Below are 18,889 nucleotides of genomic sequence, written 5' to 3'. Positions count from 1 at the left end.
TGCGGTGTGGGTGAATGGATGATCTCTGCATGTGTAGTTCCCACCGTAAAGCATGGAGGAGGTGGTGTTATGGTGTGGGGGTGCTTTGCTGGCGACACTGTCTGATTTATTTAGAATTCAAGGCACACTTAACCAGCATGGCTACCACAGCATTCTGCAGTGATACGCCATCCCATCTGGTTGGGACTATCATTTGTTTATCAACAGGACAATGACCCAACACACCTCCAGGCTGTGTAAGGGCTATTTTACCAAGAAGGAGAGTGATGAGTGCTGCATCAGATGACCTGGCCTCCACAATCCCCCGACCTCAACCCAATTGAGATGGTTTGGGATGAGTCGGACGGCAGAGTGAAGGAAAAGCAGCCAACAAGTGCTCAGCATATGTGGGAACTCTTTCAAAACTGTTGGAAAAGCATTCCAGATGAAGCTGGTTGAGAGAATGCCAAGAGTGTACAAAGCTGACATCAAGGCAAAGGGTGGCTATTTGAAGAATCTCAAATATAAAATAGATTTTGATTTGTTTAATACTTTTTTGGTTACTACATGATTCCATGTGTTATTTCATAGCTTTGATGTCTTCACTATTATTCTACAATGTAGAAAATAGTACAAATAAAGAAAAACCCTGGAATGAGTAGGTGTGTCCAAACTTTTGACTGGGACTGTATGTGTCGTCACTCTAGGGTCACGCAGCACTAAATATAGAACTTGTATTATTCCAAAACATAAAATACAGTCAAATACAGTCATACCGTCTAATTATTATTTTATTTTTATTTTATACCGTGATATTTCGGCCATATCGCCCAGCTCTAACTAGCATACCACCTCAACAGATCCACAGATGACGCAATCTCTATTGCACTCCACACTGCTCTCACCCCCCTGGACAAAAGGAATACCTATGTAAGAATGCTGTTCATTGACTACAGCTCAGCAGTCAACACCATAATAATCTCCAAGCTCATTACCAAGCTCAGGACCCTGGGACTGAACACCTCCAGCTGCAACTGGATCCTGGACTTCCTGATGGGCCGCCCCCCAGGCGGTGAGGGTAGGCAACAACACATGGCGAGAACACGGGAGCCCCTCAGGGGTGTGTGCTTAGTCTCCTCCTGTACTCCCTGTTCACCCACAACTGCGTGGCCACGCACGACTCAAACACCATCATCAAGGTTGCTGATGACACGGCGGTGATAGGACTGATCACCAACGATGAGGCGGTCTATAGGGAGGAGGTCAGAGACTTGGCAGTGTGGTGCCAGGACAACAACCTCTCCCCCAATGTTAGCAAGACAAAGGAGCTGATTGTGGACTACAGGAAACGGAGGGTTGAGCACGCCCCATCCACATCGATGGGGCTGTAGTGGAGCGGGTCGAGAGCTTCAAGTTCCTTGGTGTCCACATCACTAAGGAATTAACATGGTCCACACACTACTACTGCTGCGCAGAGCGAAGGTGGGCTAATCTATCGGGATAACTGCTAGCTTCTTCTGTCAACAAGCCAGGAGTCACACAGTTACTTCTGGAATTTACATACCAGTGGGAGTACAAGCTTCCCACAAAACGAGCACTGCATCCCCGTCAACAGGACAAAATATTTTTTATAAGTAACCCAAGCTAGACCACAGCCAGTCATTTCCAATGGGAACAAATGAGTCATAGCAGACAGAACAAGCAAGGAGGTGGGCAGAGATGAGCATGAGCTAGAGAGAGATCCTATTGGCATGTTCTAGGATTAATTTGCATATTTCCGTTAGGGAATGCCTACGCTGTTAAGTGCGCGTGTGCAATAACTCAATTTGCCTTTGCACTCCTTCTAAACAACACCATTTCTTGAAACGTTGGCAAAGGGTCAAGTTTACAAAACTTAGTCCACTCTGTTCGTAACAGATTGTAGTTTTGGGAACAGAAAACTGTATTGCATTGATCAAATGTTTCATCGACGAGAAAATGTGCAGAATGTCGGCCAAAATCCATCTCGATACATCTTCTCCCATTGCCGGCCACTGGGCTTCCTCTCACTACCATATTTGGTAGTGAGTGGAAACGCCAAGCGGATGCTTCACATTTATCCAGCTGGTGAAATATTTGTCTCATCTTTAAGTCACACCGTGCTTTAGAGCAGGATCATCAACTAGATTTTTTTCTTGAGCAGATGGTAAGGGGGCCGGAACATAATTACAAATAATTTGTAGAATGCAAATTGACCTCAAGAACCCCAAACAGATATAATATTTGACTAAAAAACATAATAATTTCCAACCTTGCTTACATTTGTATATGATCACATATCTAATCTCTATTATGCATGGGAATAATTTGGAACAGATTTCCAAAATGTAAATCACTTGGAGCTGATTTGCTGGTGTTTTTACAGTCTTACGTCCAACAGTTGGGGACCCCTGCTTTAGAGTCTATGAGTGACGATTCAGGAGCAAAGGTTGGACACAAAACAGGAGGCACAAATTGGGAAGCTCACCAACTCGCCTTAGTGTTGTTTAAAAACGAGGATGTGAAATACATTGGGTTCAACATCCTCTGTGAACATATGGTAGCAATTTGCTCGAGTAGACTCCCTGACTGAAGGTCTGCCAGTGGAGTGCAGAAACTTTTTTCTTCTTCTCTCAAACAAAAACAAAATACAGAACATATGTGCAACCGATCAGTTCATTATCATCTAATCTTTTATACATTTTTAAACTGTGAACTAAGACTAGGTGTCTTAATGTCAACGAGATACTTATTTTTTTAAGACCAGAAAAAGAGGGGGAAAAATTTCTCATGGCGGGTGTCACTCCACCCATGGCAAACTCACAGATGTGTAGCCTAAACCTCCAGGAGCATGTGTAATCAGGTCCTTTCCTGCTCCAGTTATTATTCACATCAGCAGACAGCTCCAATGACCCAATCTGCGCCTGCAATTATGAGCCAGGAAACCACCTGATTGGCCAGCTCTGTCTGCTGGGAGAGGTCAGGGGTTAATCTCCTCAGAGTGGGAGGGGTATAATCAGGTTTTGGGGTAATCACCGGTGCCCTCCGCAGAGAAATGAATATTTGTTTGTTAGGTTAGATAAAAAGGCTGAGATGCATCTCTATTTGGAATCCATTCGGATTTCATTCACCAACCAAGCATGTGACCACAACACATCTTGCACAATTTACACACTGTATGGAGCTGAACATGCATCATCACAAGCATAATCCAGCGCAGGAGTCATCCCTCTGATTCACTGTAACAGCCAGAGAGAGTAGTCTTACCTCACTGGGGGATCCATGGTGCAGGGGCATGTTGAGGATGCTTGTAGAGACCAGTGTTGGTGCTGGGGGTCATACAGATCCATAGGGATAGAGAACATATAGATGCTGGAGACAGAAATCCAGCATGGCACAATGGAAACCTGAGCAGGAGAGAGTAAGAACCTCAAGTTAGTCACACACCAAGAAAATGGGACTTACTGCACTTCTGACTCGACCAAAGTGTGTCATTGTCAATGACAGATGGGAACCACAAAACATGTCAGGTGGGGAAGGCTATTGATTGCATATCACGAGTCTTGGGATGTCTGGTTGAAAATAAAAATTATGATTTAGCTAAACATTGTGCGCACAAACCCTATGGGTTAAGGAGGCTGAGGGGGTTGCTGGGCAAACCGAGTGGTGCAGAGGTATCAGATGACTGGGCAGCAGCCACGGCACAGCGCTGCAGACAGACTGTCACCGGGCCAGGAGCCCAGGGACCCAGCCGCAGTACACTACGACCTCCAATGAGGGAAAGGCATTACACATCACAACTTAGTTCTCACAACTTTAGAAGTCATTAGCAGTGCCGGATGGGTGTGTGCGTGGAAGTACCGCCACTTCAGCATCACTGCCAGAAGGACGCTGCCTCAGAGAGTCCGAGGCAAATTCCAACAGGAATATAAGAGATAGGCCTACAGCTCTAAGGTAGAGGACTTTTGTGTCTGACAAATAAAATGTTGGCGACTCATACATTGACTCACTTGCGCGATTAGTCAAGTCAATAACCTTGAGTCCCACAGTAACGCTGGCACATTTTGGACATTAACCCTTTTTAAACATTGTGGCTGCTGGGTTATTGCATTGGATTCGTCTATTTGTTCCGTTAGCCTATGATTAACGGGAGTTAGATTGGTGTTTGTGAGACAAGGGCGGATCCCGAAGACTGTTCTTCTCGCAAAAACGTCTAGTCTGAATGGTTTGAGCTACAAACTATTATGACCCATCTATGAAAAGCTGAGACTCTCACAAACACGTAACCTGTTTTGCTCTATGACGCTAACAAGCCACGCAAGAGTCATTAGAAGGTAAGAGGTTCTTCTACATAGATCATAGGAAATCTCGGGACATAGTGTCTATAATACTGTAATAAACACACAGTTGCTGTCACAAACTCCAGTTGTCACTCACTGACAAGTTGGATATTATTTACCACTGAGCAAACAATTTCGGTACTTACAGCATTCTTATGAATACATTTCAGGTTTTCGCTTGGCAGACCTTATTTTTGTCTGACATTTGTCAATAAAACTAATGAATGCAACTGTTTGTCAGATTGTTTTGTGTTCTACTTACAGCCCTGGAAAATGGTGAAACTCTTCATTGTGAGGCTAAATATATATGAGGGCAGAGCAAGCAGATGAATGAATGTAGTGAATTTCAGCTTTTTCACTGTGGGAGGCCTGGAACCAATGTTTAATAACAAAATGAGCCAATTTCATGTGGAATTAAAATGTTGATAACTGGGAATAGGATTACATAAAATTAGGCCTAATTTGATTTAAGATTAGCCTTTCAAAACAGCTTTAGGCTTAGCCTACATTAACCTGAAAACATACTAAGGGGCAAAGTGTCAGTCACTTCCTTGTATGATACATTTACATTTTAGTAATTTAGCAGACGCTCTTATCCAGAGTGACTTACAGTTAGTGAGTGCATACATTTTTCATACTGGCCCCCCGTGGGAATCGAACCCACAACCCTGGCATTGCAAGCGCCATGCTCTACCAACTGAGCTACAGGAGGGGGGAATCCTCATCTAGCTGACAGAAATATCAGCAAAGACATCCCAACAGCACATTGGGGGACACACAAACATCTGATTTTAGACCCGTGGAGGTGTTATTCCACGGGGTGGGGGGAGGACAAGGGTGTCCTCATAAAGCCTCCTGTGAGAGGGCCACTGCAGGCCAGAGAAGCCCCTGCTGTGGCTGGGAGATAAGTGGAACAGCATGGTCTGGATGTGGCCCAACAGCCAGGAACTGCTCTCAGCACCAACACGGGCTATTCTTCCACACGAGAGAGCTCCTTGAGACTCGAAGGGCCTTTATTAAGCCAGGGATGTCAAAGTGAGTTTACATTCAGGCCGGACAACCCGCGACAAACTCACTACATCAAATAAAAATCGTATTTCCTGCGAGCAGGAACCTCTGTTCTGTTTGCTTAAAGGCATTTGAGGGCACCAGAGTCGTCTAAAACACCCTTGTAAAGGAAATAACAACTGCAGTAGGCATTCCATGCACTAACTACTTTTAGGCCAAATGACAAGAAAATAGCCATTTGAACGTGCTAGAGTGGTTAGTATGAGCAAATACAAAACAAATTGAAGAAAAAAATCCACGAAAAGACACAGTGAGCACGAGAGTGAAAGGCAGCAGAGGGAGATCAGCTGTGCTCATCTGTTTACAGTACCGCCTCTGCCTCTAGACTCGAATGTCTCCTCACCAGGCCAAGGTCACTTAAGGGTGCAGCCGATAATTGGCAACTAACCGCGCTGGCTATTTATATAAGTCCTGAGAGAATGCAGGAATATATTCTGAGGTTGGGAGGTCTGTCACAGTGCAGGGGCATGGCTCCGGGAATAGTTATTTTGAGTAAAAGCAACAATGCAGAGAGAAATGCAGGAAACATTAAAATAGAGAACGAAAGTACTAGGCTAGACATCTTGTAGTTCTACTCAAGTTTAAGTGCTATCATTAAGTTGGAGATTTAGCCTCACATATTCCACATCTGTTGTGGTGGGAAAAGCTTCAAGTTCCTTGTCACGTTATATGCAAATTCCTCACAGCACTTGGTGTCAGTGAGGTGTTAAACTTTACAGTCTGACAGGATAGATGTGTAACCGTCTTTGTCCTGCCTTGCATAATGTAAGAGAACTGTCAGCCAGTAGAGGGAACACTACTGCCCAAAAGTGCACAGAGAGGAATCCCGCAGCACAGAAAAAACTAAAGTTAACAAACAAACAACAAAAAGAAACATTATTGGGCTGATATGTGAGCTTGTGTGTGTGTGAAGCATTTGGAGATTCGAAAAAGGAAGTGAAGCATTTGGAGATTCCATCACTGAAGTTAATTCCGTCGGCTTTAGCAAAACCAACAGAGTGGCACGAGAGCAGAGGGAAAAGTGTCGAAGCTCAGAGGAGCGACTAATGCCATCAAAGTGAACGATCAGCCATAGCTAATTGAAATTAAAGACCATACAAGGGAGGGAGAGTGGCTCCGGTCCGTTCACAGGGTCCTCTCTGTTTGGGAATGTGTATGGGCCTACGCCAGCTTTTCCACTCCTCTCTCAGAAACTTTCACCTTAGTCAAGTGCCTCCTCACAGGAAAAACAGCCACCTGTCAACTAGCTACTTTATCCACGAAGCCCTAACCTACATCTATTCCATTTGCTCAGTGTTTTCAACAAGCATACATTCCCTTATTTTTCTTGCTCCTTTGCAGGGCCTACCTGCAGGTAGATCTTGGCAGGTAAGATGTCTATTTTATCAGCCACGTTGGCAGGTGGTGGTCAGGGCTCCACAGTACGAGCATTTCACTCGCATTTGTGAATAAAAATGGTCAAGTATGATCACATTTATAGCAAAATAATTGCTGCAGTAGCTGTTTTCAAAATATTTCTGGCGTTTAGTTTTATAGGTGGTCAATTAATCGCACAAAGTCAAAGAACTACAAATCCTATAGCACAGGAATCATCAACAAGATTCAGCGGATGGTCGACTGCAAATTGACCGTAAGAAGCCTAAACAGATATCATATTTGACTAAAATAATCATTTCAAACCTTGATTACATTTGGGAACATTGTCCTGCGTAGGGTGCCGTCTTTCGGATGGGACGTTAAAACTGGTGTCCTGACTGTCTGTGGTCATTTAAAATCCCATGGCGCTTATTGTAAGAGTAGGGGTGTTCACCCCGGTGTCATGGCTAAATTCCCAACCTGGCCACATTCCATTATGGCCACCTAATCATCCCCCTCATTCCTAATTGGAAAATGTCACTACTCACCTCTCCAACTGATAGTTGGTGTGGTGAGACTTCTGGCACAAAAATGGTCACTGTGCATCACTGAGGTGGGTGCTACACATTGATGGTGGATGAGGTAGCTCAGTTGGAAGAAAAGTGCTATATAAATCCAATTAATGATTATTAATTATTATTATTTCTATATGATCACATATATGGTCTCTATTATGCGTTGGAATACTTGGGAACAGATCAAATTCGGCCAACGGGACACCAGTTGGGGAAGCCTGCTATAGAGTCTATCCCCACTGCCTGCCTGGGGGCTGTGCACACATGAAGAGCTGAGTGAAATATTTATTTTTAGAAGAGCTGCACACAGGCATCAAAGTTGGTCTAATTTCCTTGAAATGAAAGTCTACGGAAGTGAGACTTTGTCCTTGTGTTTCTTGGCTATTTACATTGTTTTAGTTCACAACCTAGGTTATTTTTCAATGTTTGAGTTTTAACTGCTAGGGAAGAGAAGACGACAGGCTACTTACTAGTCCGACTCAATCTCAAAGGCAAAAATGTGACTGGAGTCGCGTTACCAGAGGCAGGTGAAAATGTTTGTCTCAACTGTGTACTGCAGTGGTTCCTGACATAGCAATTAAAATACTTGTGTGCATTTAACCTCTCAGAGGTAGAACATCAAATAAACAATAACTAGGGATGTTAAAGGTTAACCGTTAACAGTCTACAGGTTAATTTGCATAATTAATGGAATTTAATTGGTGCGTGTGTATTTGTGTTAGTCGTCATGCATCTTATTTATCACAAGCACACGGAGCCTAGTTTGAGGAGAGGAATAGTCCATCACCTGCGAGAGCAGATCCTCAAAAAGCTGGTACTGGAGTGAAACGTCCTTTTGTAAGCTCAGTCATTGCACAACAAATAACAATTCTAAATGCAATCGCATGTTAAAAACAGTTTTGATGCCCAAGATAAAAAATACCTAAAAACAAATCCTCAAACTCAACTCGGAATTAAAGCACGCCTCCCATTCGCCATTAGAGTGCATTGGCTATAGTCAATGGTAGGAAGGCTATCAGCGCGTCACCCACCAATTTGCAATGTTAGCTTGAGGCAGTATAATCAGGGCTTGACTAACTTTTTTAGCCACTTCTCATTCGGACAATTTGCACTGATTTTTTACTTGTCCAAAAGCTCAAGTCACATGTCCCCAAAAAATAAGAAAATAATGGTATGTAACACAATTTTTCCCACCATTGTATGATGCAAGGAACCACTTTACAAAATAAAATTCATTATATTTTTTACCATAGAGAATCAGACAGAAATGTAGGCTAAACTGCCTATTAGCGTCTTTGCATATTCAAGCTTGTCTCAAAATACAACACTGTTCCTGGAGGATGGTTGGCCACCCTTGGTAGCCTATAAAATATTGCAACATTACAATTACAACCAAATACTCATCTTTAGAAAATAATTCCCTCCACGGCTCGAAATTAAGGGCGTCCCGTCATCCCTGGTATGCTAAAAATATGTCTGGTTCAAAACAGTTCTGGGACGACAGATCCAAAATTCATACAACCACTGCACATTAAAACATTTTAAAAAGCAATGAGACAGGCAGTTCAGCTAATAAAATGTTGATAGTTTTATTTCTTCATATTATAAGCTCAACAATGTGCACATGGCTGTAGGCTACGCGGGAAAGTTCCTAAACGCAATTAGCAGGAAAACACCGTTCTCAAAAGCGCACTGCATGAGCGAGTGGTTTCATGTGACCGAGCGGTTTCATGTGACCGAGATAAAAATATCCCTTAGAAAGAGGGGAGATCTGAAGATGCATCAACTAACATGGGTTACTAATATGACTAGGATTACGCCTTTGGCTGCTTAACAATAAAATAAAGTTGATTTGAAAACTAATAGAATGAGAAAAATTCTGGTTCATTTGCATATTAAGTGTTTATAAAATGATTCCCTCAACATTTCTCAAATCTGACCATAACTCTATCCTCCTGATTCCTGCTTACAAGCAGAAACTCAAACAGAAAGTACCATTGACGTGCTCAATATGGAAGAGGTCCGATGAAGCAGATGCTAAGGTACAGGACTGTTTCGCTAGCACAGACTGGAATATGTTCCAGGACTCATCCGATGGCATTGAGGAGTTTACTACATCAGTCATAAGTGCATCGACGACGTCGTCCCCACAGTGATCATACATACATATTCCAACCAGAAGCCATGGATTACATGAAACATCCGCACTGAGCTGCCGCTTTCAAAGAGCGGGACACTAAATCGGACGCTTATAAGAAATCCCGCTAAGCCCTTCGACGAATCACCAAACAGGCAAAGCTTCAATACAGGACTAAGATCGAATCCTACTACACTGGCTCTGACCTCGTTGGATGTGGCAGGGCTTGCAAACTAACACTGATTGCAAAGGGAAACCCAGCAGAGAGCTTCCCAGTGACACAAGCCTACCAGACGAGCCAAATGCCTTCTATGCTCGCTTCGAGGCAAGCAACACTGAACTATGCATGAGAGCACCAGCTGTTCCCGGACGACTGTGTGATCACGCTCGCCGTAGCCGATGTGAGTAAGACCTTTAAACAGGTTAACATTTACAAGGCCGCAGGATGCGTACTCAGAGCATGCGCTGACCAGCTGGCAAGTGTCTTCACTGACATTGGGCATAGTCCATGTGCCCAAGAACGCCAAGGTAACCTGTCTAAATGACTATTGCCACATAGCACCGTAGCCATTAAATGCTTTGAAAGGCTGGTGATGGCTCACAACACCATCATCCCAGACACCCTGGACCCATTCCAATTCGCATACCACCCCAACAGATCACGCAATCTCTACTGCATTCAACACTGCCCTTTCCCAACTGGACAAAGGGAATACCTACGTGAGAATGCTGTTCATTGACTATAGCTCAGCATTCAACAACGAAGTGCCGTCCAACCTCATCACTAAACTAAGGACCCTGGGACTAAACACCTCCCTCTGCAACTGGATCCTGGACTTCCTGATGGACCGCTCCCAGGTGGTGAGGGTAGACAACAACACATCTGCCACGTTGACCCTCAACACGGGTACCCCTCAGGGGTGCGTGCTTAGTCCCCTCCTGTACTACCTGTTCACCCACGACTGTGTGGCCACGCATGACTCCAACACCATCATTAAGTTTGTCGACGACACAACAGTGGTAAGCTTGATCACTGACGACGATGAGACAGCTTACAGGGAGGAGGTCAGAGACCTGGGAGTGTTGTGCCAATACAACAACCTCTCCCTCAACTTCAGCAAGACAAAGTAGCTGATCGTGGACTTCAGGAAACTGGAGGGCCGAGCACGCTCTCATTCACATTGACGGGGCTGTAGTGGAGCGGGTCGAAAGCTTCAAGTTCCTCGGTGTCCACGTCACTAAGGACCTACCATGGTCCAAACACATCAACACAGTTGTGAAGAGGGCACAACAACTCTTCTTCCTCCTCAGGAGGCTGAAAAGATTTGCTTGGGCCCTCAGATCCTCAAAAATTATCCAAATCAAATCAAATTTTATTGGTCACATGCGCCGAATACAACAGGTGCAGACATTGCAGTGAAATGCTTACTTACAGCCCTTAACCAACAGTGCATTTATTTTAAACAAAAAAAGTAAGAATAAAACAACAACAAAAAAGTGTTGAGAAAAAAAGAGCAGAAGTAAAATAAAGTGACAGTAAGGAGGCTATATATACAGTAAAATAAAGTGACAGTAGGGAGGCTATATATACAGGGGGGTACCGTTGCAGAGTCAATGTGCGGGGGCACCGGCTAGTTGAGGTAATATGTACATGTGGGTAGAGTTAAAGTGACTATGCATAAATACTTAACAGAGTAGCAGCAGCGTAAAAAGGATGGGGTGGGGGGGCAGTGCAAATAGTCCGGGTAGCCATGATTAGCTGTTCAGGAGTCTTATGGCTTGGGGGTAGAAGCTGTTGAGAAGTCTTTTGGACCTAGACTCGGCACTCCGGTACCGCTTGCCGTGCGGTAGCAGAGAGAACAGTCTATGACTAGGGTGGCTGGAGTCTTTGATAATTTTGAGGGCCTTCCTCTGACACCGCCTGGTATAGAGGTCCTGGATGGCAGGGAGCTTTGCCCCAGTGATGTACTGGGCCGTACGCACTACCGTCTGTAGTGCCTTGCGGTCAGAGGCCAAGCAGTTGCCATACCAGGCGGTGATGCAACCAGTCAGGATGCTCTCGATGGTGCAGCTGTAGAATTTTTTGAGGATCTGAGGACCCATGCCAAATCTTTTTAGTCTCCTGAGGGGGAATAGGCTTTGTCGTGCCCTCTTCACGACTGTCTTGGTGTGTTTGGACCATGATAGTTCGTTGGTGATGTGGACACCAAGGAACTTGAAGCTCTCAACCTGTTCCAGCTGCACCATTGAGAGCATCTTGACTGGCTGCATCACCGTTTGGTATGGCAATTGTTTTCATCAGACCGCAAGGCGCTACAGAGGGTAGTGCGTATGGCCCAGTACATTACTGGGCCGAGCTCCCTGCCATCTAGGACTTCTATACCAGGCAGTGTCAGAGGAAGGCCCTAAAAGTTGGCAGACTCCAGCCACCCAAGTCATAGACTGTTCTCTTTGCTACTGCACGGCAAGCCAACGTTGGCCAATCAGATAGCTCAGATCACTGTCGCACAGTTTCCTCGAGCCAGACCGTAAAAAGAAGCCTCGAACGCACAGCAAAGTTGATAATGTGAGATTTCAAAACATTTAAAATCATGACTAGAGACAATGAATACAGCTAAGAGCTGCTGTTTTTTATGAGTTCATGTTTAAAGTTGTTATTCAGCACTGTCAACACTTTCTCCAACACTTTTATAAGCCATAAAATGTGCGTTCTCCCTACTTCCACTCACACTACAACCAGCGCTGTAGCTGCAATGAATGATTGTAGCAAAGTGTTCCGATAAGCATTATTTTGCTCACTCAGCTGTGCCTAAAGTAATACAAATTATCTATTACCAGTGTGATCATATACCTAACATGTTTTAAATCATTTCTAAATGGTCTGAGAAGAACATTTGCAGGGCAATTCAAGCATAGCCAATATGCAGTGATAATGTATCGCACCATTGCTACAGAACAGTTTTTAATAGGTTAATGTTGCATAGGCTTATGTTTTTCAAGTCAAATTTTGACTCAGTGACCACTGATCTATCTTGATTGCCTAGTCACTTTTACCCCTACCTACATGTACATATTACCTTAATTACCTCGTACTGCTGTTAATATTTTCTTGTTTTTCTTACTTTTTAACTCTACATTGTTGGGAAAGGGCTAGTGAGTACACATTTCATGGTAAAGTTTACACTTCTTGTATTCAGCGCATGTGACACACTTTTGATTTGAAAACGCTGACCGCATCCGCTCAGATTCAAGGTGGGTGATGTGCGGTGAGCAACAGGCACTGTCCTTCACTCTCCGGTCTTGTGAACATTTGATCTGAATGAACCGTGCCTCGAGTATGTCGACGGAATCAAGAGATTAATGCTAATTATCTTTAATTATATATGTCAAACATGACTGGCGCTTAAGACTATATTTATGTAATTAAAAGTCTCATTCAAGTTTGGCTACATTTTCTGGCGCCTCCCTCATGTCAGCATCTGTTTGGACACGAGGCTATAGCCAATTTGCATATCACCTACACGGAGCCTGATTCCTCTCTAGGTTTCTTCCTAGGCTTCTGCCTTTCTAGGGAGTTTTTCCTAGCCACCGTGCTTCTACATCGGCATTGCTTGCTGTTTGGGGTTTTAGGCTGGGTTTCTGTATAGCACTTTGTGACATCTGCTGACGTAAAAACAGCTTTATAAATACATTTAATTGATTGACATGTAGACCTTTTTTATTTATTTATGTAGGCCTACATGAAAAATGGATTTGAATATTATTCCAATGTTGGCCTCTCTGATACAATTCTAATCAGAGTAATTGTTTGATATTGTGGTGTGATTTTTACTTGTCCATTGTATATTTGCCAGTGGCACAACGGGCCAGTACCAAGTGAAATCTACTGGCCCGAATGAGAAAATGACTGACCCGGGCAAAGATCACAGGTAAGCAACTTATGCACGCAGAATTTCAATCATGGGTGATTTCATGTTTCATTTGCTGTCTGGGCAAGTAACTTCTATTATAGCCAACCATAAAAATGTGATACTTACACGGATTGTTTGGAAAACAAAAATTCACCCCCCCCCCCAATGACAACATACAGCCTTAAACATATTAAACCGTTTAAAATGTAATATCCCCTCCAGAAATGAGCCCAACAACATTGAAAAGCAATATCTTTAGGGTCTGTACATGATCCATATTAACAGGCAGGTGTGCCATTTTAGCAATCAGCATTATCCCCTGATGCAGTATCGTGGCTACATGGCTGAAGCATGGAGTTGCTCATCTGCATTGTTTACCCCAATGGACTAACCATTAGCTAGACCACTGACTAAATACGATGTTGTTGCTTGTTCAATGTCCTAAAAAAAAACTCCCACTGGCACTAATAAAATCATGTGATTTTTTAAGTGTTCATAAATAGTGTAATTGTGTGAATATAGGCCTATCGTTTATGCATTCGAATTGCTTGATTACTTTAATTGTTTCAGACACTCAAGATTGCAAAACGCTGCCAATTGCGCGATTTGTGAGAAATAAATCATACAGCACTGGAAAGCTGGGTTCCTGCTCTTTTCAATAATTCCCATCAAAACTGTTGTCCTGTCCCGAGATTGCATTTACAAATGTTGCGCAGTGACCAACCTGGACTCAGGGGTAGACATAACATAGTAAAAGTAAATCCGGGACACTCCAATTATACTGAACACAAATATAAAAGGCAACATGTAAGTCCCATATTTCATAAGCTGAAATAAAAGATCCCAGAAATGTTTAATACGCACAAAAAGCTTATTTCTCAACTTTTGTGCAAAAGTAGTAGGTAGCTGCAAAGTTGCTAATTAGCTAAAATGTTCTGTGATGGGATTTGAACACGCAACCTTTGGGTTGCTAGACGTTCGCATTATACGCAAACCCATCCATCCACCCCAACCAACCACTACTTTCGTTTTTGCCTTAAGTAACCTTCTGTCTTATGTAATCATACCAAACGTAACATACAATGCCTTCGGAAAGTATTCAGACCCCTTGACTTTCTCCACATTGTTACATTACAGCCTTATTCTAAAATTGATTAAATCGTTTTTCCCACTCATCAATCTAAACACAATACCCCATAATGACAAAGCAAAAACAGATTTAGAAATGTTTGCTAATTTATTAAATATAGACAACTGAAAAATGTACATTAACTATTCAGATCCTTTACTCAGTACTTTGTTAAAAGCACCTTTGGCAGCGATTACAGCATCGCGTCTTCTTGGGTATGACACTACGTGCTTGGCACACCTGAATTTGGGGAGTTTGACCCATTCTTCTCCGCAGTTCCTCTCAAGCTCTGTCAGGTTGGATGGGGAGCGTTGCTGCACAGTGATGTTAGATCGGGTTCAAGTCTGGGCTCTGTCTGGGCCACTCAAGGACATTCAGAAACTTGTCCCAAAGCCACTCCTGTGTTGTCTTGGCTGTGTACTTAGGGTCGTTGTACTGTTTGAAGGTGAAACTTTGCTCCAGTCTGAGGTCCTGAGCGCATCTTTGCCTTGATCCTGACTAGTCTCCCAGTCCATACCACTGAAAAACATTCCCACAGCATGATGCGGCCACCACCATGCTTCACCCTAGGGATGGTGCCGGGTTTCCTCCAGACGTAATGCTTGGCATTCAGGCCAAAGAGTTCAATCTTGTTTTCATCAGACCAGAGAATCTTGTTTCTCATGGTCTGAGTCTTTAGGTGCCTTTTGGCAAACTCCAAGTGGGCTGTCATGTGCCTTTTACTGAGGAGTGGCTTCCGTCTGGCCACTCTACCATAAAGGCCTGATTGGTGGAGTGCTGCAGAGATGGTTGTCCTTCTGGAAGGTTCTCCCATCTCCACAAAGGAACTCTAGAGCTCTGTCAGAGTGACCATCGGGTTCTTGGTCACCTCCCCGACCAAGGCCCTTCTCCACTGATTACTCAGTTTGGCCGGGCGGCCAGCTCTAGGAAGAGTCTTGGTGGTTCAAAACTACTTCCATTTAAGAATGATGGAGGCCACTGTGTTCTTGTGGGCCTTCAATGCTGCAGACATTTTTTGGTACACTTCCCCAGATCTGTGCCTTGACACAATCCTGTCTCGGAGCTCTACGGACAATTCCTTCAACCTCATGGCTTGGTTTTTGCTCTGACATGCACTGTCAACTGTGACACCTTATATAGACAGGTGTGTGCCTTTCCAAATCATGTCCAATCACTTGAATTTACCACAGGTGGACTCCAATCAAGTTGTAGAAACATCTCAAGGATGATCAATGGGAAGAGGATGCACCTGAGCTCAATTTTGACTCTAATAGCAAAGGGTCTGAATACTATCCGTTTTTACTTATTTACATCATTTAGCAGACGCTCTTATCCAGAGCGACTTACAAATTGGTGCATTCAACCTATGATAGCAAGTGGGACAACCACTTTTTTTTTTATTCTGGGGTGGCGGGGGTAGAATGATTACTTTATACTATTCCAGGTATTCCTTAAAGAGGTATTATTTATTTATTTATACATTTGCAAACATTTAAAAAAAAAAACTGTTTTCGCTTCGTCATTATGGGGTATTGTGTGTAGATTGCTGAGGACAATGTTTAATTTAATTTAATTTAAAAATTTAATCAATTTTAGAATAAGGATGTAACGAATTCCAGTGTCCAGGATTTACGTTTACTATGTTACGTCTAGTCTACGAGACCAGGCTGCTGGGCTTATTAGAACACATTTATTTCCAAGCAGCAATAAGCTGAGTGAGGAGTTGCACGCTCTTGCTACCCGACAGTTGATATTCAGCTAATAAACAAACATAGCTACTTAACAGCTTCGGCAATTAATCTGTTTAAACAATTATATAGACTATAGAATATCATTATTACAATATTCATTTTTATTTCTTCCTGTACTTAACCAACAAGTGATGTGCAAATAATGTTCATATCTTGACACTGAGTCAAGATTGAGTACTAGTTCGCCTATCAAAATGAAAGATTCTTGCTTTATTATCTCAAATATTTTTCATTGTGCTCCATTGTGCTCCTACATTTTTCAACTTAGGCGCGCACATGTAGTCCTTGTAAAAAAAGGTCAGCATAGAGCCCTGCAACATAGGATAAACTGCATCATATCACAGGCATTAGGCATATTACTGAGGTAGATCAACTGTTTTTACAAAGACAAAACAAGACACTAAAAAGATCTGCTTCTTTCCCTTCCTCGATTTTCTGAATCCTCCAGCATTTGAATTCTCCAGGAATGCCATCCTTTTAGCGGCCTTCCATATATTATTATTATTATTTCAAAAGCTGATTGGCCTCATCACACAATGCTTGTTTTTATAAATCACAAGGCCCCAAATAATCACATTTACTTGGTTCACAAACAGGAAGGGATTTCCCCAAATAAAACTACGTAAACAAACTCCAACCTTTTCCCCTTTCTCCATTAAAAGATACAAATCTTTAAATTACCATCCACACAATCTGTCCTTCCCCCTATTCACATTAGCATGAGCTCTTCTAAAACATTCACTCGGATGGCTCAGTGTATTTAAAGAAAGATCAATACCATTAAAAGGACAACTGCAGCCTGCATGGTAAACATCATCAAGGCCAGTCATCCAGCAACCTAGTAGAACAGGGGTGTCGTGGCAAACATACAGCTCGCGGGTGGTTTTAGTCTGAAATAGTCATATGTCAATGAAAGGCTGTTTGAATCAAAATGGATGAAAGACAAACATTTGCACACCTAGGTCTTCAAAGTCAATCACTATTCAACAAGTGCATAGAAGATGTAAACATTTGAAGACTCAATAAATGGCCTCCCCACGCACACTGTACACTGGAAAAACAAATAGACTATTCCTTTACTGGCAACATGTTAATTGCTATACTATCTTCATGTTGCAAGTAAAAGTGTACAGAATGCAAATAGATAAAATGTCAAGAGTATGAAATGCCCAGCATTATGCAGTGTTTCCAAAAGCCAGCAGGAATTGGTGCAGGTTTATACAGTCTATGTGGTAGCAGAGCACTCCTAAAACTCCACGGCTATGTCTGAAACAGCTCTGTGTACAGTCTAACGGTGACAGGTTAGATTTATGTGGCGGCGCACAATTGGCCCAGCGTCGTCCAGGGTAGGGGAGGGAATGGCCGGCAGGGATGTAGCTCAGTTGATAGAGCATGGCGTTTGCAACGCCAGGGTTGTGGGTTCGATTCCCACGGGGGGCCAGTATAAAAAAATATATATATGTATTCACTAACTGTAAGTCGCTCTGGATAAGAGCGTCTGCTAAATGACTAAAATGTAAATGTAATAGTCTTTATCTGCTCCTCTATGCTCCAGAGGGGCTGCTGGAGTCAGAGGTGGATGTATGGAGAGAGTAGGATCCCATGTTTACTTCCACAGCTCAGCCACCCTGTCTCCAGGCTTACGGGGGTGGGAGAGGGGGTTGACTCAGGGAGGCACAGCAGACAGAGGAACCCGTTGGGATGTGAAACTTGATCCGTGTGCTACCCCCTCCCTCCATCTCCACCACCTCGCCAGAGAGCCTTGGAGACTCCCCGAGCAATCTGATCCCTCACTCTGCCTCAGATTGGAAATGCTTTCAGAGAGAGGAGAGAGAGGGCTGCAGGACAACAGAAGCAAGGCAGGGGAAAGACGCTCTTAAACATAAAGGGATGTTAGAAAAACAAGCATTGTAAATTTAAAGTGTTTGAGAAAATATATGAGCTGGAGAATGTTTTGCTTCTCTCTTTCCCCGCACGCCGAGCACTTGAGGCAAGTTCTGGTTTACGTTACAGACTTCAGTACAGAAACAACTTCATTTCTAGGAAATAAGTATCACTACTACCCACACCACCTAAAACACACTAAGCATGGATTTTATGGAAACCATGTAGGTTAGTCTATTTAATGAAAGTACATTCAAAAACATCTCTTGATTTCCAACATGTATGCTATGCCTACTGCAGTGGCAGCTGTCAAGCAGGGACATGGGAGACAAAACAAATGGCCCATCATGAGTGATAATCATTCCATTAAAAAGGAGAAGATACTTCCAGCTAGCTATATCCTCCTGACAAAGAGCAGACCTCTGATCTGTGCATCATGTGTGCATAAATCATATCTGAATTATGCACCATTTACTGAACCCCATACCCATTTCTGTCTAACCTCCATTACATTCTCTCCAGACTTCAGGCAGTTACAGAGCTCTGGCTAATTAATCACCCTCAGTTCCAGAGCAGGGCTAGACTGCTGTTATAATCACTGTGTTAGCCCATCAAGATACTGTGTACACAATCATTGCTAGAGAGACTAGGCATAGGTCTATATAAACTAGGAAGACATTCAGCTACGTTTAAATAGTGAAATTTCTTGTCATGTGCTTGATTATGGTTTGAATAGCTGGA

General features: G+C 43.2%; 1 protein-coding gene across 2 annotated transcripts in view; it reads right to left on the bottom strand.

The window, feature by feature from the left end:
* Positions 1-18,889, bottom strand: part of LOC311130354 (bone morphogenetic protein receptor type-1A-like) — a 56,587-nt gene that overhangs the window by 35,566 nt on the left and 2,132 nt on the right. For both annotated transcript variants that reach the window (XM_084163078.1, XM_084163079.1), the window contains exon 2: positions 3,265-3,404. The gene's annotated coding sequence lies outside the window, so the exon portion shown is untranslated. The remainder of the gene's footprint in view (positions 1-3,264; positions 3,405-18,889) is intronic.

This window comes from Coregonus lavaretus (genome assembly GCF_964263955.1).
Source record: "Coregonus lavaretus genome assembly, chromosome: 1".
NCBI classification, from domain to species: domain Eukaryota; kingdom Metazoa; phylum Chordata; class Actinopteri; order Salmoniformes; family Salmonidae; genus Coregonus; species Coregonus lavaretus.
This window is presented reverse-complemented; position numbering and strand designations above follow the sequence as displayed.